Here is a 22,214-nt window from a genome sequence, read left to right on the forward strand (position 1 = left end):
ACAACTCCTGATCGTTTCTGTACCCTTCACTTTAGCCAATTTGTTTTGATTCCCATATTCTTTTCCATTTAGGCCAGGCTTTATTTTCTTTTCTGTCTATAGCGAGTCTATAGACAGAAAAGTCTATAGATATAGATAGTCTATAGTCTATAGATATCTGGGGTATTTTTATTAGTTACATACCAAACTCTTCTCATAACAAATGAAGTGCCTGCACATTTCAGTTGTTTGCTATGACTTTCAGAACTGTTCTAGAACCTGCAACAGCTTTTTTGAAGCTATTTTTCCATTAACTTTTTAGAAAGAAGGAGAGAAAACACTCAGCAGTGTAAAAGTCAAATTTAAAGAAAGGCTGTGATGTTCTCCGTATCAATCTTTGGCTACAGCAAGTTTTACAGAATAATGTAAGGAAATATCTTAATGAGACCCTCACAAACAGAACTTTGTATGGAAAAGCTTTATCATGAGTGATTTGGGAGATTTGTTTCACCAGGAATGAATTTGATCCAATGACTTTGAATCTCTAAAATATTAAATCCAAATGTCTATCTATTAGACCTTATCTAAAATGTTTATTATAGACTGGTTTTGATACATTACTATTGGCTCAGAAAAGGGTTCAATGCGTGTTACCATTCATATTCTTACCTTGACAATCATGGCAGTTCTTGTTTAAAATTCCTGTTTTCATGAGCTTGTCATTTGGCTCTAAAATGTTCCAGACTGAAGCTTGGCATAAGAATGTAGCTACAGATTGCATTTATTCAATTAATCTGGGGTCTGGGTAGGGGGTTGGTGGTTTATTTTTTGTTTTGTTAGTTTTTTTTTTATTTCAGAATTGCTGTATAATTTAAAGAAGGGGTTTGAGGGTTTTTTTCCCTCATATGAATTAATGATACTGAGTATTTAAAGTGTCAAAGGCATTTCCACAGCCAGCAGGTTTGCTGCCTGAAGTGTTATTACATTTTCAAGACATATTACATGCATTACTGTCATAAAAATATGGGATTAAAATATTCTGGACCTGCTTCTGTATGCTATTAAGCTAACTTTGCATGATTTTTGTGACTAAAAGCTGTTGTGAGGTTGATAGTCACAAGAAGCTGATTCTAGCTGCTCAAGAACCTTCAGCTGGCAGGGACAGCAGGATGCTTGCACACCAACTCCTTAGCTTTAACACTGTAGCTGGGATCAGGACTTGTATTGCTAGAATCACATTTCTGTAAAAATTTGCAGCCATGAGCTGGTGTCAGCCTCTCCATCCAGTTGCACCACTGCTGATAAGTAATTTATAATCTGTCAGTGTGCAGAAAACAATTAAAATTGTTAATAATTTACCTTTTTTTTCTTTCTTGTCCATATTTCACATCATGCTTTGTAACAGAATAAGACTGGAAACAATATCTAGCATATGGAATGTTTTTTGCAAATACAAAACACTGGATCATACATGTTTAAGCTTAAAAAGAAAAACAAACCACCAAAACCTTATTCCTCATGAAATTTTCCTTTCTTAGCCCATACTTTATTCTAGTCATGCTATCAAAAAAATATGGTTGTCATGGAAAGCCCCAGCCAGGACCCTCAGCTCAGGGGCTGACAGGGTCTGTTCAGCAGTGTGTGCACAGCTCCTGTGGCATCTGTGATGAGCAGCACTTGAGCTGTTTACAAACCAAACACAGCACAGGGACAGCTGCCTGTCTCCTTCTCTCTTTTGTCCTTGGGTTAGAGCAGTATTAGAGCAAAGGAGATGTTGTTTTTGTCTGTAATCCTAGAGATAATTACAAATCTAAACTATAAATGTTAGTGCTTCACATATTCAAGGAATTATTTATGAATATGGATTAGCCCAGCCAGTGAATACTAACAATGATGAATATCTTGTGTTCTTCAGTATTGTTTGTCAACAGGTATTCCAAAATTCATTGGAGTTTTAACCTTGATTTATACAAACTCTGCAATATGCAGAAGTCACTCTGTAACAAATCACAGGCAAAACAAAGAAGTAAATTAAGTTTAGCAATTAATGTATTCAAGCACAATAACAAGGTCATCTGAAAGTAATAGGCTTTAGCAAGAAGAGTTGCCCAGGTTAGAATTCAGCATCTCTGGACTACCAACTTTTTGCAGCAAGTTAACAATGATAAGCACATTCTGAGGTCTTAGTGGCTACAGGCTGTCCAGCAATGTTGGTTTCCAATCCCTTGGAAGCCCAACTACCTCTTTGCAGTAACACACAGTACTCAGGAGGGAACTTGGCCTGCCCCTCAGGCAGACTTTGCTCAGCTTTGTGGGACTGGTGATCTTTTGAGGACAAGCTCTGTGTGCTGACCTGCACGACCAAACCCAACCTCACAAGGCAGCAGGGCCCGGTGCAGCTCCCTGGGAAGAGCCACCCCTTGCTTTAGCAGTGTAACTTTTACTTGTACTGCTCTTAGAGCCCTGCCACTCCAGTACAGACCCACTTATCTTATAAGTTCTGACAAGATCACAGCTGGAGACAGTATGGCTGTAGGCATTATGCATTTTCATGCACTCTGAGTACTCTTTCAGGATGAAAGCGATTAAAAATTTTGACATATTGAGGAAAAAAATGAGGAAGTCACATGGACTGCAACTTTAAAATACAAAACAAAAAATGAGGGGGAAGCCATGTGGGCTACAATTCAAAAATACAAAATATTAAAAAATATTTAGAGTGAGTGTAGAACATTTTGCACACCCTGAGCTTTTGAAACAATTTTATTAAGTATAGTAATAGGGCTTCTGTTTGAAGTGTCATAATTATTGTATGTTTTTGACAAATTTCTTCAATTTCAGAGCTATCAAAAGTGTCTTCTCAGATTGATTCATATACTGCAAAACAGGAGATAGACTGTATTTGTTATAATAATGATTAACTCTATCATTAGTATTTTAATAGCTTCCAAGTATAAACACATGCTTAAATCAAAATAAAGGGCATGTCAGGATAAAGAGACAAGGAAAAAGGTATAAGGCACACACTCAACAACAGAACAAGTAAATGGAGCTGCAGAATACATTATATTTTCCAGAGTCACAGCTGATTTGTATGGTTATGTTGGGAAGAGACCACGTGCTCATATTGACCTCAAAAACAGAAATGAAAGGAAACATAAGGCAAAGATCTGTGAAGGGACCAGAGACAAGTCAGGTGGGGTTTGCATGCCATTTATCATGTTAGCATAGACCTAGTGAGGCATTCCAAGACATTCTGGACACAAGAAATAAATCCATTTAGCATTAAACTGCATAGACATACCGACTCTGGTCTCAGGACTTGGCTCTGGGTTTCTTAAAGTACATCTTATTTCTGTAGTGCAGATATGCCTTAAAATTATTTCTTGGCTGGGTCTTCCATGAGTTGTGAGCAGCAAGAGGTTGGGGAAAGGAGGTTTAGTACTGCTATATCACATGGAGCAGGTAGTGATTACTGTGGTATTATATAAAACACAGACGTTTTGGAGGGTGAAGGTTACAGCAAGAGAAGACAAAGTAGGTTATTTTGCTTTAAAATCCAAGGAAAAAGAAATTTCTTACCGTATTCATATTTCAAGGGTGAGATGTGAATTGTGGTTACTGCACATTAAGTGTAGGGTTAGGCCTAGAAGACTCTCTAAATTGGTATATTACAAATGTCTGTGTAAAAACAAATGATGTCATAAATTAGGGACAACAGACAAAATTCAGCTAATTAGAATTTATGATGGTAGAGAAGATACTTTGTGCTACTAACAAGTATCAGACTATCTTGTGTTAAATGCAGGTTGTGTATTTAATTGGGGTCCAGCATTTTGACCCAATACTTTCTCCTTGGTGCAGGGTTACAAGTCTGTGTTCCTGTAACTTCGGCTGGTTTGTTCTCTTACTGAGTGATGTCCTGCTCCGTATACTGATAGCTCAGTAATACTCTTAAAGGGATAGGTGGGCTTGCAAGCATTTGTTCTCCAGTTGTGGGCACAACCTGGGATGAGAACAGACAGTCCATGCTTCTCTCTCAGGTAAACTTTCATATGGAGCTGTTATAAATAAGGAGATTTCCTAAGAGATATTCCAAATGTATTGACCTCTTTTTTCTTGCTAGTAGATAGTGACAGTAAAACTCATTCCTTCAGAGCAATGCTTTAAAAGATCCAACTCTGCAGGAAATGCAACTTTGAGCCAGATTCTGAATGTTTCTGAATGCTTGGGTACTCCTGCCTCTGTTCTCTGGTGCCAGCCCAGTGACTCAGTGCTCTTCTGAGCAAGTCTTGCCTGTTTCTTACATTCCTTCCATTCAGATCATTTATGTTTGGGCTCCCTGGTTTCACAGGGAGATACAGCTTTCTCTTCTGCCCTGGGAGGATTGCTGACCACTATGCAAGGAATACAGTGATAGGGCTGGTTTGGTTGGTTTTTTTTTTTCACTAGTCTCTTTAATACTGTCACTACTCCACTACTATTCCCTCTGCTCTGAGGCTAATAGAACCAGTGATGAAAGCCTAAATACTGGAAAAACACTTGGAATGCTTTAGAGGAAAGTCAAAGCCTTATCCCTGACATGAAAAATCTAGAAACTCTCTTCCGGTTATTGGCATTAGAGAGCCGATGATAATTAGTAGAGCAAAGTCAATAAATCTGGGAAAGTAATCAGCTACAATAGTGTATGTGCTCTTTCCAGAAAAACAAATGTATGCTAGCTCAGCCAAGGACTTTAAGGTACCTTTGTGGAAAATTATTTTCCAAAGGCTTAATTTTTTTCTCCATTATTACACCCCTGTAGATCTCTGTTGAAATCTTAGAGCATTTGCTCTAGCAAGTAGGGGGTTTTTGTATGTGTGCAAAGGCAAATGAAAATTATATCAGTGATAGTCAAAATATCTGAATCATCAATAGAAGATACTTGTTACCTGCAGCTTTGATGGCAACAGGATCTTGTACTCTGTGTCTTCAGTAAAGGCTGAATGATATTCACTGATGTGTTTGCAGGTCCAAGTCACTCCTAATGTTTCCACCCCTCAGGTTCCTGGTCCATTTCTGTGGGATATGTTGATGTCAATCCTGACTGGTCTCATGCAGGCTCTGTTCCCCTGCAGTCAGAACCTGCATCCACTGGCAGTCCCTGCTTGGGCAGTGACTGATTGAGTCAGAACTGGCAGAAATAGCAGCTTTGGTGTAACTTTGTCAAACTTCATTTAATCAATTTTTAAAACAGTCTTTAATGATTTAATTAGTGGAGGTAAACTTTATAAAATAATTTCTCCCAAACCAATTGTCCTTTAAATGAATTCTAGAAATGTTGGTGTTTTATCTGAATCTGCTCTCATTAGCATAAACTATGTATTGTCCATCTGTCAAAGGTCACAGAACTCCCAGACTGCACAGGTTGAAGCCTCAGACCCTTCTGGAAAAGATTCCAGTGTCAGACTTACTGGATTTGTGCACTGAAGTGGTAGAGACATGAATTTTGCTACAGAAATCCTAACACTTCATATATGCCTGTCATCCAGCAAGGTTGGCATAAGCGGAGGAAGTTCAGTGTATTATTTGGGAAAGGTTTTGGTACCAAAGCTATTCTGAGTGGAATCTGACTGAATGCTTCTAAATGACTGAAAAAATGATAGTGCATCTTTCAATTTTAACATTGATTTTCTTAATTTTACCTATTTTTTCTAACTTTAAAAGGATTGGTTATATACACTGGTACCTGAAGGGAAAGGAAAATGTGAGAAAAGTAAAACTAAGGTATGACTGAATTGGTGTCTAACCAGATTAAACCAATCATAAATTTCAAAATTTACATGGTATTTTTCTAACCATAAAGTTATTTTTCATTATTAAGTTAAACAATTTAGTATCACCATTACTGTCTTCCTAGAAACAAAGCACTGCAGTCTTTTGCTTTGGTGCTGAAGGCTAATCCTGCAGCCAGGGACTATAAAGAAACAGAAATAGTGAAATGTGGTTTTCAAGTTAACTGGCTGCTTTCCAGCTGTATTAAGCTGAAGTGAAGACTGTGTAGGACACCACTGAGTCTCTCAGCAAGAGAATTCTAATGGAGTCTGAGATTGGGAGGTTTCTGTTCAGGCAGAGCAGAACAACTTTTCAAAGGTTGTGAAGGATGAAACTTAATTGAGTGCTGCAAGAGACCAGGAAATAATCATTCAAACTGCCTGACAACTAAATCCTAGAAATATAAAGGTATTAAAGGCCAGATGTCATGCATATAATCATAAAGCATTGAGAAAATTTGTATGGGGTCTAGACCAAGAAGAAAATCTGGATGTTGTAACATTTTCTGCCTGCATGGTTCTAGCGGTCTTGGATATGAATGGCTCTGGAGTAAGAGGCAGAAGAGAAACCAAAAAACTTAAATCCCCAAGTGTCACAAAGAACCACGCTTGGACATACAAAAAACAATGAGAACCTACTGTGAGTTTCCAGAGTGACTTTTATACTATGGCAGTAGCTATCAGGTAAAAAAAAATTAATTATGCTGGTACTGCAAGATTTAATGCACAGAAATACAGGATACTGCTGCCATTTTTACAGAAGCAAATAAAGTTTATCTCTTGTCATTATAAACATATGCTAGATTTTTTTTACCAAAAAAAAAAAAGGAATGAAAAAAGCAAGAACACAGACATGTTTCCTAATATCAAATGGGATTTTCTCATCTGTGAAAAATTCAAGAACCAAATTCTTTTTTCCTCACTTACTGCCCCAGCTGATTTCCTCCCACATGTCATCAAATCTATTTATGGATTTCATTAGCCCAGCGTCTCTTTCTTTAACAATGTCAGACTCTTTTCTGAGCTAAATAAAAACAAATGAATATTAATGCCTTCTTCTTTTGTTTGGTTCTGCTAACATAGAGCAACAGCAGATGCAAATTTGTTCACTGTGGTCGTATTCCTTTGGGTGGTAAAGGACAATGTTTTTTAATAAAATTTAATAATAGTAATTTCAAAACAAGGTTTAGGTAAGGTGTGTTTCTTGGTGTACATGTGGAACAGTTCTATGTCTGCAAATACAAGATGATCCTAAACAAAAGCTCTTAACATAATATGCACAAAATTGTGATTCTTCCATACACCAGATGTTAAATCTGAAAGGAATCCTGTTGATAGATAACTGGATAGCATCCTAATTTTTCCTATACAAGAAACAAAAACAAAATCCTCAGATAACACCATGTCATGCAATTCCTTAAGGCTTTCTTTTTTTTCAAAGCAATATGCAAAATATTGCAATGCATCACAGACATAATTTTGCCTTAGTTAAGGCAGAAAAAAATCCATCAAACAAGTCAATCATTTCAAGCAAGAAAAGCATCTTGTATTCTGTGTTGTTCAATAATTTTTAATTGATTTTATTTACAAATTAAAGGACCCCCTTGTAAATTTTTGTAGCATTTTCGTTATAATATGGTTTCAAATATGAAGATAGGTTTTATAATTTCTCCTTTGTAACAAGAGAAGAGGAAAAAAATTGTTGTGCACAGATATTATTTTATCCAGCCTTCCCAGTAGATCTAAACCTGAGTTAGTAGGTCATTTAAAGCACTGGGGAGACGTGAAAGACAAAGCAGCAGAAGGGAGCATGTTGTAACTCAGTCATGGAAAAAAGGGATCTGTTAAACTTTGTGGTTCATTCTTTTTCATATTTTGATCAAAAGAGAAAACCATTGCTTGACTGAATTGCCCTCCACCTTTCTCCCCAGATCCTTGAGGACACACCAGGGTGTTCTATTTTCATCTGCTTTATGCCATACCCCTTTGGAGCCCTCTGCTTCTGCCACCACCTTTTCCATTCTGCCACAGTAATTCCTGCCTGGGTTGGCCAGGTTTTTCATTCCCACGTGTCCAGATTAGTATGACTGTTCACAGCCTGATTCAGTCTTTAATGCTTGTCTGCCCCAAAGTAATGTTTCTTTATTGACTTGATGGTGGGAAAACTCTACCCACAGGTGTAGAAAGCTTTTGTTAGGATCAGTTGTCAGTTATTAACAGCGGTGTAACTTTGGAAAGGCTACACTGAAACTTTTCTGTCTGGTGTTGTTTTAAGTATCAGGTGGCATTTGTCATAAGTTTGTGCTTCAAGTCAGTATACACTTCAGTAAAACTTGTATTTCAGTTTGGTTGGGCTTAAAGTAATTAGGGGCAGCATGAAGTTAAAAATATCCATTAACTTGGTAAACAATTAGAGCATTTCAACTTTTCTTTTTGTCTAATGCTCAACCATTTAGTCCATACTTCTTGCAGCAGATCCAAATATGGGAGCATTTATTAATCTGTTCCAGCATGAAGTGCAGAGGCTTAATTCAAGGTCTGCACAGATCTACTGCAGGTTTTTGGTTTTGCTGAGGGCTTTTTTTGTCTCACATTACATAATTGTTGAATTTAGATTGAATGGCAATTTATTATGTCATCACTAAGTATATGAAGACAGCTAAAAGAAAAATTTTATTTGTTTCTTATATTTGTTCTTAAATTCAGCCTGGAGTTTATACTGTTGGCTCAAAATAAGAGATTTTTTTATTTTTAATAGGCCCATTTATAGGCTCCACAAAGTGCTTAGTGAGTGACATATTTGGCAGGTTTTAGACTAGTTTTGTTCAGGAAAGCTGAACATTATTTTACACTATTAGATTACTTTAAAAGCATCCTTCCAAGAGAATATATAGCAAGTTCATTCAGTTAGCCCGATTAAAAACATTTGCAGATGCCATTTAAAGCTTGTACATAAAAGCCATTTCTTTTTTTACCATTTCTGTAGCTGGAACTTTCCTTCTCTTCTCTGTATATTTGCACGTCCCTGGAAAACTGCATCAGGACTGATTTCCCAGCTGGGCTGGAGTCAGAGCTGACCCCTCACCCCAGGTCAGCAGCCTGCTGAGGTGTGCTGGGCTCAGGGCAGCAGCCTGGGGGTGTCTGCTGGTGCCCCAGAGAGCTCAGTTTCCCAGCCCAGAGCTGTGGCTGTGGTTGTTCTGCCTGATCCCTGCTGCCTTCTCTGTCTGCTGATGGAGCCTGGGGGTCCTCTCCCCTGGTGGCTGTCACCATGAGCATTAAGATGTCATGTCCTGCAGCTCCTGCTGAAGCCAGAGCTGATTTCAAAAATATCTGTGTGCAAAGATGATAGCAGCAGACAATCTGCTATAGCTACTTCACCATGAAAACTACAATCAAATAAGCCATAAATATTTTACTTATTTCAAATAAGAAAATAATTCTTTCCACCACATGAGAAACCAGTACAATTCTCCATCCTTACTAACATGCATATTAGCAATGGGATCACAGTGAAAATGGGAAATTGGCCCTTACTACAGAATATGCTTTATTGAAAAGTAACTTGCCTTTTTTGTGGGATACAGCAATCCCACCCAAATGTATAATCCCTTCCTCTCCATTTTGAAGGAGTTAAGCCTAGCCTTAGATATAGCCCACAGATAAATTTTATTTTTATTGACTTAGGATAACAAATGGTTTCAGCACTCTGTCTCTCATATTCTTCAATCCTTTCTGTTTCTGCCTGCTCATTTGGAAGAGGCGAGTTCCACCAAAGATATATCATTGTATTCCAGGGATGAATTAACTTTCCTCTCACATAATTTAAGGTACAGTAAATCATTCATTTTCCTCAGAGAATTTATGCTTGTTTCCTTCATATTTGATTAAGGACTCAGATCTGAGAAGAAATTCTAAGAACCTTTGTGTAAATACTAATTAAGAATCCTGGTTATTCAGCTACAGGGTCTTCCCAGAGCTCTGGTTTGCTGCAGACAGGAATCTTAGTGTGGAATTCTTCCTCTAAAGATTTGAAAATGGTCGAGACTTCTCCAGAACACCTAATTTCTGAAAGGGTACAGCACTTCTGCATTTGTGAGTCTAAAATTAGAAACAGTAGATTTCAGGGAGATATGTAAATTACTGCTCCTGGGAGCTTTCCACCTTTTCAGATTACCTGAGTGTTCAAATACAGAATGAACAATCAACTTAGTCACAATTTTTGAAAATTTAAGTTGTGCTGTACATAAGTAGTTGTAATAATTTTTAATTTTTTGTACTTTTACTGCTGGAGGTTGATAACTGTACTGCCAGTTTTCAAGAAGAAATAAATCAGCTTAGCATAAAATAGTCATCTTTCTCCCTGATACATCTCTGAGTGCACTGCTGTCCTGCATTCTAATTCTAAAACGAATTTGTTAAAAAGGGAAAAGAACACTGGGTAGACACATTTCATTAAATGTCCAATTATAGTCATAGCTGGAGCTGTAGTGGTTCTTCCCTGATCTTTTAATAGAGACACTGGTCTCCCAATAATTATAATTGCTTATTACACTAACCTGATAGTGCAGTGCTAGCCTATAAAGGGTTGTTTAAACTTAAGATTCAGGTAGCTCTTTCTAATTCCAGGCACCTATTTTGTTAAAGCTAATTGATTATAGAGGTTATTCCACTGTCCTCTAAGAGGAAGAATTTATTAGTCACACAAAATCTTGCAAAACAGTAATGCAGCAACATCTCTAGCTGAACTGCCATTTTAGTAATTTGTAACAAATGTCTTTAAGAACTTAAATCATGTGATAAACAATAGAAAACTCTTAAAATATGAGTCTTAGAACTGGTTTGGAATATTCTCTATTATCTCTGTGAAAGCTTTTCTGACTACGCTGCCATATAGTCATTCATTTTATTTCCTAAATGTTTTTCGTTCTTTCTCCCCATTAATTTCAAAACAGTTCAACAAATTCAATTTTCCAATCACTTTGGCTGACCTGAATCTGTATAGTTCAGTAAATTCATCATTTTCTTAAAGAACTTCTTCAACCCACAATTCAAGATGGAGCACTGACTCTCCTGTGTAGGCTGACTGAAGACTTACAGCCATACTTGTACTGAAATACAATTAAAAGTGAGTTCAAAATTGACTTATTCAAAAAAGACAAAGAGGCTGCACTGAGTCAAATGAACAGCTCAAAGTAATTTATCTGGAAAGCTCTATAAAGGCTTTACTTTTGTGTATGAGCACCTCCCATACCTGAAAAATAAGGGAAAACAGGACTTTGTTCAGAAGAAGCTGGTGTTGCCGCAGGCAATGGTGAAATGAGCATCCTGTTTGAGGGAGGATGTGGTTTGCAGGTGGCAAAGAGGAACTGGAGATCTGCCAGTGTGAGTACCAGTATGGCATTCAAGTCAACTTCATCAACCTCGCAGCCAACTCAAAGCAACACATGCTGCATGCTAATAAACATCATATGGCTTTTCAGTCTGTGGTGGGAAAGGCCAAACTTGAAATTTTTAAATGTATTTATTTTTGTATTGAGATGATTTAATTAAGAAGATTCTGTGTAAAGGCACAGCATGGACAAAAGAAAAAAAAATCAGAATCCCAGCAATGTCAGAAGTTAAAGTTTGTGTTGGATGGAGGTGAAGTGGATCATCAACTTTTGTCAAGAGGAGATTCAGCATAATGGAAATGTCATGAGAGGGCCCTGGAATGTTTAGGTGCATCTTCTGCCATGTCTTGTGACAGCTGGCAACAGAGTAGTAGTGAAATGCAGGAAAAGGTTAAAATAGCTTGTCAGTAAGATGCTGTGTGTATGAAGGTGTCTTGGTTTGTGCTGTTTCTTATCATTTCTCATTTCAATGCACAGCAGCCAGGAGATTACATAAAATTCCTAAAATAAGATTAAAAATTATGTGATTTTAGTGAGCTATTATATCTGTCAGCTTCACTCGGTGATTTCAGTAGAGGAGACATAGAAGGAGATCTGTGTCTAGAGAGGTTTGATTGTGTTTGTCAGAGTCTTTTCCCTTTTTGGATTTTAATTGTCTGATTACATTGTGTTGTCTAGTATAAATATTAACTAGGTACTTGGAAAGATTTAAATATTTGCCAGGAGTGTTATCAATGGGGTCTAGAGTCACAAATGAGTGGTTTAGGTTGCTTAAAGCATCATCATCAAAGCTATTAGCGAAAGCGGGTTTAATAGAAATTTGTGGAAATATAACATAATGAAGTTTGACAGCACAGTTCACTCTATTACTGCATGGATGAAGCATGCAAAGGAAATTCAGATTAGAATGTGTTTAGAATGATTTACAGAGACAGGGAACACAACAGAGTAAGGATGCAGAGGGGTAGGGACACAAAGGCTGAGGATGCAGTCAGGTGAGGGAGACCCTCACATTGGGTCATGAAGTTCAGAATAGTCCCCCTTGCTTTCTATGGAAGATAGCTCCTGATGGAGTCTAAGCAAGGCTGAGCCCAAACTTAGCCTCCAACTTGGTCAACAGTTTATATTAAAAGCATTTAACAGCCCTTAATTGATGCCTGATCCAGTAAGATTTGCTATAAGCACAGCAGTAACTCTTGATCTGAGATGGCAAGATGGCAACATCCCTACCATGTTTGTCATGGAGTATTTCAGTCAATTCACACCTGCACACACACCAACACAGGGTGTGTATGTGCAGATGTACCGAGGTACCTGCTGAAATTCCCCTCACATTCAGTGCAACACTTGGGATGCCTTTGCATTTCTCAGCAGACAAGGGGTGAGCCTTGATCATGGGGGGTCACAGCTCAGGCCCTTTGGCAGATTTTAGGGAGGCCCTCGAGTATTGCAAAGGTGACAGCTGATGAGCTGAGCTGTCCCACTTGGGGACATGCTGCCACAGCCCCCTGTGACCCCAGGGAGCCCCAAGGGCCCCACTTAGCACCACTGCTTATGAGGGTGCAGGATGACCGGCATTCATCACCCATCAATGTCCAGCCTGGCCACCCAATACAGTAATTACTGGAATTTTTCAAAAGTCCAGTAACAACAGTATTGTTCTCCCTGGACTATGATTCAGGCAAGTAATGTTCCAAGGCTGCCTAGGGATGATTGCTTATCTCTTGTCCCCTTTCTTGGTTAGACAACAGAAGTTCCTGCTGTTCCCGATAAGCTCCAGGGGAGTTTAACTGCCATGGGGCCATTAGCCAAGGCCTAAGGAGGATTCCTGAGATCATAGAGCAGCCTGAGGGAGGAGGATGGGGGGAATTCACCACCACACCCAGTTCAAGTAGAAAGGGCACAAAACCAGTATTCAAGATGTAACCACAAGTCTCCTTTATTAATCTCTTTAATTAGATATTTTCTGGCTTTCATAGCTGCAATGTATAATCCAGGTGTAGCAGGCAATATACAGGAAATTAAAGTAGAATCTTATTGTTGGAAGGAATATGGCAATGTAGATTGTAAATGGCAGATACAAAAAGGAAGGGAATGATAGTAGGAACATATCAGTCCTCCTGCAGGACATCATCTGATAGCTATTAATCAGAGAAGGAAACCCTGCTCTGGATTCTTGGGAAGCCTAAATTGAATTGTCTAGACTGGGGTGAACAGAAGGGCTTTATATCAACTGAGATCTTGCCCCACAAGTTTGAAAACACAGATTCAATTTTATAACATGCCAGAAAGCCTTTTTTTTTCCTCAAATAATATTCTACTGTCTGGATCTGCAGAAAATTAAGCTTGTCCAAGGTTGTCAACAGCTTGATAAAAATGTGAAGAGCTTACAATGACTGTACATTTAAAGGTAAACATTTAAGATGCAGTGTGACTATCTAGCACCTAGCCATGGTATGTAGCTGTGGAAATATCTTTTTGTAGAACATTTTAGCAAAATCCAAGAAACAGAAGGATCTTTGCTTTAGTTACATGGCGGGAATGTGAATCTTCCAGGAAACCATAACGTGTACAGCACAGGAAGAGCATTCAAAATTGAGGCAAGAAGGTTATGACAGGGGAATAGAAACCACAGGGCGATGTGATCACAAATCTCAGGACACAGCCACGTCATGGTTGCAGCAGTCCAAACTTAAATATCTTTGGGCAAGATGTTCAGAAATTACCCATTATATTCAATTGAATAAAACTTTTTTTCCTAACCTACAGCAATTCTACAGAGCTCTCTAGGCCTTCCTCTTCAGGAGTTATCCTGAAGGAATGAGACTATACAGAAGCTGAAGATTTATACTGGAAGGGTTTAGTATTAAATTCTTACAAGCCTTATTTTCCACAGACCCTCCTAATGGCAATAAAAGGAATCCAGCAGCTGCAGCAGAATTGGACTGCTCCAGAACATATGCCTTATGTTTTTCTAGTAACATTAATACACTGAGGCATGTCAGTCCAGGTAGAAAACTCTTTCTGAAATAAGCCTATTTAGGTCAGTGTGTCAAAGAAATTAATTTATTTTCAGTTGCATTTATTTATGTTGAAGACCTGGTATATATGAAAAAAATTTGAATTGTTGAAATTGAGGTGTGTGTTTATTTGAATCTGAGGTTCTATTGGAATGGAATTTTTTTACTTATTAAAAACCAAAAATATGAATGCTGAAAACAATTTTAATTCCACTTTTTGGCTGAGGACAAACACAGCTGTATGGAAGTTTAGTGTGATGGTTCCCACAGCAACTGTAGTCCCACCATAGAACACAATAGTCTTAATTTTCTTCTAAAACTGAAAATCTACCATTGTCTGAAAAATCTGAGTAATTTCACTTGCACAGTGAAAGATATTTTTTCGAAGAAACAGCACTATTGAATTTTGAGCTTCAGTAGTCTTTCATTTCCCATCTGTAATTTCCCATTAAGACAGGATTTTGTACCATGTATTTCTACAGAACATGACAACAGTTCCTTTTACAGGCACTTATTTTTGTAGTATTTCAAATGTGAAGATCAAAGTGATTAATGGATTCCATTTCACTGTAGAAGTATTAAGAGAATACTTCCTTCGATGACTTCTGTAATCAGGTTTAATTAAAATAGTTTTTTGCACTTCAGAAAATGATATTCAGATATTTATTTGAATGTAACTATAGTCATTTAATTAAATCATTAGCAATCACAGAGATGACATTATTAGTTCAAGCTCACTTAGCGTGTTTTTTAGCTTGAGGCAAAGCCATGGGCTGAAATCAAGACAGGCAAGTAATTTTTTTTCCATTTCATTAACATAAAACCTTGTGAATGTAGTGTATTATTATTGTAGTCTGAGTTAGAGCAAGCTCTATCAAATTTCACCATGCCTGGAATCCAGTGTGCTGGGCCTTAGAGATTCCTGAAAGAGAGCTCCTGGCAGGCACAGCTTAAGTGGACAACAGAAATGAAGTATATAAAGGAGACCAGGCAGCTGCAGCTCCCAAACCTGGTCACAGCATAGCTTCAGATCATCAGGTATTATGCAGGAGCTGATGTGCCCCCCACCAATTCCTCCCTCTTAATTGCAAATCAACAGTTTTACAGCCATTCATTGTTCCTCTGCCTGTATTTTGTTAAACTTGAAGATTTAGCGTTATTACTAACGTGAAAAACTTGAGAGTGAGGACCTGTTAGTATAAAATTGTTGCTTTGTCATCTTCCCTTTATTCTGTGTCCTTATGCCACTGAAATAATCACTGGATTCTTCTGGTATGTCCCTTGGTTTTGGTACAATGGCACATAAAAAAACCTGGGGGTGAATTAGATGCAAATGTTACTTCTAATGAGGAGTAGAAACCTTATTTCCATTAAATGAGCATACGAGAAAAGAAGAAGATCTTTTAGTGAAAGACAGTCTAGAGGGACAAAATTGTCTCCAGTAGGGCTTTTCAGGGCTATTGTACAGAGACTGTTGCCTCACAGTGTCTCAACCCCAAGCAAGGCCACGTGTTCCTGCTGGGCAGTCAAAATCTACTAAACAAATGGTTATTAGGGTATAAAAGAGCTCCTAGAGGAGATGCAATTTTTGTATTTCCACAGTCCAGTCCTAATTAGTTTTACAAAATGTGCTGTCTTTGAGATGGGCAAGCAGACAAAGACATCTGAGAGACAGGGATGGGAGCCAGCAGCCAAATTGCAAAGTATTAGTGGGCTAGTGTGGGAATTACACTAAGAGGGTTTTCCTAAAAGCTGTAAAGACCCATAGGGAGAAGTGGGATGCTTCACTGTGGAGGTCTTGGACATCAGTGTAATATACTGACAGTTTCAGTTCTCTCATTTGCAATTTATGAATAGATGAAAAGAGCAACTAAAAACAAAATAAAAGTGCAATTGCCTTTTTCAGTCTTCATTAGCATTCTTTTCTTGAACAGATGGGCCCTCACTAGATATTCTTATGTTTTGTTCTGTTCTGAGCAATATTATGTTATTTGAGTTAATTAATAAACTTAAATTTATAAGAGACAGTATGTGAATTGTCATGGCCAAAAGGCTTAGATCTGGGGGGAAAACATCTTCTTCCTGTCAGCTCAAAAATCACCTGAAATTTATGTTGTTTCTGAAACCAAGGACAACTCCAGAAAAATCTTCATTGTGGTTTACAGACCACAGCTGTTTCGAGATCATCATCCCCATTTCTTTACTACTCTAAAATCCAGGTCATGTTTTCAAGGTGGTTGCTGAGATTTACAGACATAGAACACCATCTTTACTGTCTTCAGGTGCATTACTGCTGCTTTTTCTATTTTGCTGCTTGATTGATTTGTAAGAAGGAAGAAAACTCAAGGATTGAGATAAACCAGCAGTAATTTTCCATCCTGTTTTCTTTTGTTTGGTCTGATTGTAGCTATTCACATTTACGTGACATGATGAAAATTTGTTTATTTTGTCATACCAGGTCTAACTTTTAAATAAATAGTTACAGATCTGAAAATTTCTGGGAAATCAAACCTGCATTTTGGTAAATATTTTCCTTAAGAAAAGGAAATAGGAATGCCAAGATATTAGCCTTAATGTTTCATTCTGGAGCTGACAAAAGATTTGATTTGAATATTTGAGGCATCATTTAAATGTGTGATTTAAGTAATATCAGTAGGTAAATGATGTTCTGTATTTATAAGTAAAACACCTCATTTTGAGTGAAATTAATTATTTTAATTTCCTTCATTACCCTTATTTAATTCCTTTTATTGGAATCCAAAATAATATTGATATCTAAAACATTTAACATTGAATCAAATTTTCTTTCAGAGGTTTTTTTCTTTCAGCTGTCAAGGCAAAAGATAATTTTCTCACAGAGAGCAGGGAGATGTAATAACCATAGACTTCCTGCTGTTGGCAAGGCAGGATGAGAAATAAAAAATGTGCCAGTACCTGGGTAAGAAGCTACCTGTGGTTGAAAGGTTTCAGCATCTTCTTTCGCTTTGCTTTGCTTAAAGGCATTTCTGATTTTTTTCAGTGTTACAGAGTCCAAACAGTGTAATGTAATATTTAAATCCCTGTTCTACTTCTCTTCAAGCTTGATTTGAAATATGTATTTGTATGGAGGCCTTGGGCTTGCAAGAGGAAAACACCAGCAGGGAATCCAAGGTATCCCTTGGCCATCCAGGACTGGGTCCTTGGATCTCTGAACTGCCTGGTTCTTGAGGGAGAGCACCTCACTGCAGAGGAGCTCAGTGCAGTGATTTGGATTACACTGATCCTGCCTGGGACAGAGAAGGGATTTGGTGCCAGACAAAGGAGCATCTGTTAATCTTTTTGAACCTGGAGAGAGCTTGCTGCAGTAAGTTCTAGTTCAGCATCCTGTAAATGCACACAAAGCTGCATACACGTGGGAGTGTATCTTAACTCACTGCCAATGTTTTTCTTTTTTTCTCTACACACAAAGCAATTCACAGGAATGCAGGCAAAGGGAAGAGAGCCCTTGGTTTGGCTCAGCAAACTTGAGCTGCAGCTGCAGAAACTTGTCCCATGTCTAAGGCATAGCTCTTCTGTGTCTCAGGCTGTACTTTACCAGCTCTGAAAGCAGCTAGAGAGATATTACTGTGCACTGCAGAGCACTTGGCACATTCCAGCAGTGGGCATCCTGTGGCAGGTATGGCTATTACTGGGAGCAAACTTCCAGAGCAAATGGAGTGAACTGCCGGAACTCCAAATGATTCCAGGAGCTAAGAGTGTGAAATGTGGTTCACTGCTTTTCACTCCCTTCTGCCTACTGGGTATTTTAATGCCAAATATCTGGCTTATTTTTCTGAAACCTCCCTTCTGACCTACACTGTTGTGAATCTGAATCTCTTCTTCCCTTCTCTGCCTGCCAACATGCAGGATTTCCTCTGGAGTTACTGCCCAGTGTCTCTCTGAGAGGACTGTGGCCAGCACGGGCCCCCAGACAAAGCTGTCATCCTTCTAACATTAATTTCATGTATTTATAAACACCAATGAATGCAAGTCTCCCAAGGATCTATGTAGGTACTGAGGAGCCTTTGAGGAATTGCCATTGCCTCTACTGGCCACAAAATTGTTCTCAGCATGATGCTATGGGAGGGCTGGTTTAATTCTGCATGAAAGGTCTTTTCTGCTGGAAATCTGGTGTTGGCTGCCAATAAATAAGACAGAAATCAGGAATTCCCAGACTGTTTCTGCCATATTACAAATCTGGGCTCTTCAGCTGTATTCTTGGCATTCTTCCTTACCATAAAAAGTGTGTGAACATCTTGTCATACTCATTATACCAGGACTTTGAGACCCATACTGAAATATTTATGAAGAGAAACAATGTAATTTGAAAATATGCAAAATCTTGAACAGAGCATTTATTTTTGAAAGAGATAGAATAAAGTTTTTTCATCTCTTATTGTAATTTTTTAATATTTTTATTTTTTGCCCTTCATAATTAAAGGGAGTGGGTTATTTTTAGCTTTACATTGTATTCAAATTACCCTGTGGATTTGGGACAATTTTATTCTTAGTTTGAAATGTTGTGTATGGAGCATTCACAATGAAATCATGTTCATAAGTATAGCTTTGTTAAAGACTTATATAAAATAAAAGAGAAGCTAGCTGATCCTTGTCTCTCTACCTTAAGTCCAGAAAAATAATGCAGATCCTGCTATGGTAACCAGAACTGAGAATTGTACCAAAACTAAATTTATACTGCTTCTCTAGTTTCTTTACCTTGTTTGTGGCTATTGAGTTTCAAGAATGTAAATCTTTCAGAAGAGGACCTCAGAGCCAAGCTAACTCTTTGGTTTAAAAAAAAAATTAAATACTGTAAAAATTTTTCATGGAAGTGAAACTGACTCCTTTTACATGTTCTTTTGAAATGAAGTTTTCTGCCTCGGTTTTCCTGCTCACAACTCTGTCTTTCTTTGTAGTCCTCTTTGGCTCAGTGAATATTTAATTATCTAGCCAAAATGAAACAGTTCCAGCAGGAAAGAGGCAGACTCTATAAAGTCTACTGTTAATATTATAGCTTCCTTTTACAAAAAATACAATGAACTTAAAATTCTGGTAACCAGATGTGCTTTACCATGACTCACAAAGGTCTGGTATTTCCCTCTCAAATGCATTTTCTGTCCCTGCAAGCTTTCACCACTAAAAACTATCCAGAGAGGAGAGTAGTTTTTGCCCTGTTCCTGTATGGAAATGAACCATTTAGTCTGACCTTGAACTTAATTGTGTTCTGCTGCCAAGTACTGCACCATGGACACAAGAGCCTCTATATGGTAAGGGAAACTGTGGGAATTCATGGTCAGGGCACTGACACAAATAGAAAGGGATATGAATCTTTCTTTCCTGTGTTCTTCCCCACTAGGACATTATTTCAAGGTGAAAATTCTAGTTTTGGAGAGCTTGTATTTTCTAGAGGAAAAACGTTCAATCAGAAACAGAAATTACACTTTAGTTCTCATAGCAGTTGGCATAGAAGGCCTAATGAAAGTGTTTTCTGGGTTTAAAAGAGTGTGGTTAGATATTTCCCTCAAGATATATTTACTTACTAGGCTACTTTGTGGGTGGAAACTTTTCCTTCCTGGTGCTTTCCAGACAACCGCTATTCTCTTGTCTTTGGACAAGAGCATATACCTTTTGCTATAGAAGCTAGTGAAGCTTCCAGAAGTCTGTTATTTTGGACGGATTTTATATTCTCTACTCTGACTGTCCAGGCTACTTTGCAACTCTTGTTATGCACAATTGAAATAACTCCAAGTAGAGGACAGGAATACATCTCCTACTGTCTAAATGTAGCTGCCCTATTTAAACGGTTTGTTCCTCATGTTCCCCATGTTGCCTCAGTATTTAATAAGCACAGAGTGTCTCCTGGCCAGTGTTGTACTCTGCCAAATCCATAACTAGAAAACAGAGTCTCAACTTCCTTACACAAGGATCCAGTTGAGCAACTGAGGTTGGTCTGTGCAAACACGCTGCAGTTATGGGCCTCCTGTTGCTCCACAGAACCACCCCCATTCAGTCCCAGACCACGCAGGAGGGGAATGCACCAGCACAGACCATTTTGGTGGCCCTCCACAGAGTTCATTTCATCTCATCAGTGTCTTCAGTTTGCTGTGCTGGCACCCTAAACAGGCAGCCAGCTGCAGGTACCAAGTGTAGCGCACTGTGGTGTGTGTGCCCTCCACACCACAGCACAAATGTGCATTAATATTTTCATTTGAGCATTGGGAGCTGGGGCCTGGATCTAGCAGCTTCTCCCTGGGGTGGTTGGAAGAAGAGCAGCCACCAGCTCTGCCTGCACTCCTTTGGTGTGCTCTGGTCCCAGGCTCTGTCAGGAGAAGACAATACTGATAGTAGACAGCCACAATTCATCTGCTCCTTAGAGGAACTTGAATCTTTCTCTATCTTTCTGAATCTTGCCCTGCTTTCAGGCAAGTGTCAGTGCTGTAACACTGCTGTGTAAACTCATGAATAACACAGTGCAGGCACGCCGTTTGTGGTGGTTGGGATGGGGCTGGCCCAGCCTCATCCCCAGTGGCACAGCTGTGAGCAGCAGGTGAGCAGCACTGACAGCAATGAGCCATGGAGTGCCCAGGGGCACTGACCAACACCAAAGGGAGCAGAGGGCACACAGGGGCAGGGCATCAGCATGAGGGGATAAAAGGCTGAGACAAAGAACAAGAAGGGCAGCTGCTTGCAGCCTTCTGCAGGGATGTGATGTTCCTCTGTATGGGCAGATGCCTGAGGCTTTCTGGTGTGGTAAGTGAATGGGCAAACGCTTATAGCTTTCTGAAATTCTATGGTAATACTCTGTGTATCATGGCCATCTCAACTGCAACATGTGCTGTGGCAACACAATACTTGGCTTCTCTGGACACCATTTGTTCATTAGGACAGGGGATGCACCAAGGTTGCTATAAATGGTGTTAGCCAGAGTGTCCATAGTTTGACAGTACAGAAGCATGAGTCACTAACTCATATTCCCCTGCAACTGGAATAACTGGCTGCTGGCTTCATTGGTAGCACAACAGTAGAGAAATGGTGGGTTTAGGATATGATGTAGACAAAGAAGAAATTGTGAAAAGGAAGATGTTATCAGTACCAGCATGGTAATGTGATGTTTATTTTTTCAGGTAGCCTGCTGATTAGCTAAAAATAGAAAGAGAAGTGGAAGTTTTATTGTCTGAAACTACTTTGTATAGAGAAGCATCCTTTGACCAGTTGCACAGGGCCATTTCTGGCAATGGCAGTGCTTTCAGTTTGCAAGAAATCTGTTACTCATTCAAGTGTGATACTTTGGAAAGGGAGTAATTCGATACCTTTAGAGGAAGGGTAACATTCTCTGAGTATTCCTGTTGTGGAATACAAATGAAGGTTTACAGCTGGTCATTCAGTAAAGCTTATTAGAGTGAGCTTCATTAGCTCTTTTGTATGATTTTGCTAAAGGCTAAGCAGCATTCTTCGTGTCTTTGTTACTTTTTGCGCATGGCTTGTATGTAGGCTAAATATAGGAACCTAGAGAGATGGAATTGGTTACAGAAGACACAGCTGTGGAGTTATTATTTACAATCAAATTAGAGAAAAAGAACAATTGAAGGGAACAGAGACCCCACTAATAACTGCTGGGAGCCTTGATTGAAGTACTCTTTTTTTCTTATATCCAAATATATCATCGAGAGACAAAAAATCCTCTATGGTGGTTTTATTATTGCAGTACTAGATTGTGTTGCTTTTTCTTTGACAAAATTTACTTTTTGTACAACTACTGTATTATATTAATCTGCTGCTTTGATTTTTCCTATTTTCTGTGTCCCATAAATTCTGGGTTTCACTGCAGTGTTCTATGGACCTATCTAAAGGCAACATTTCCCTTCCTGAATCCAAAACAAACTGCAGAGATGGTACTACAGAAATGAAACTTCCCTTTCCTAAATCAGTGATGTCAATCATGTCACTGGCAGATGATCAGGCTCCAAGACTAACATTGGCATCCTAAGAAAACA

Source organism: Onychostruthus taczanowskii, unplaced genomic scaffold (genome assembly GCF_017590055.1).
Source record: "Onychostruthus taczanowskii isolate IOZ18803 unplaced genomic scaffold, ASM1759005v1 scaffold45, whole genome shotgun sequence".
Classification (NCBI taxonomy): Eukaryota; Metazoa; Chordata; class Aves; order Passeriformes; family Passeridae; genus Onychostruthus; species Onychostruthus taczanowskii.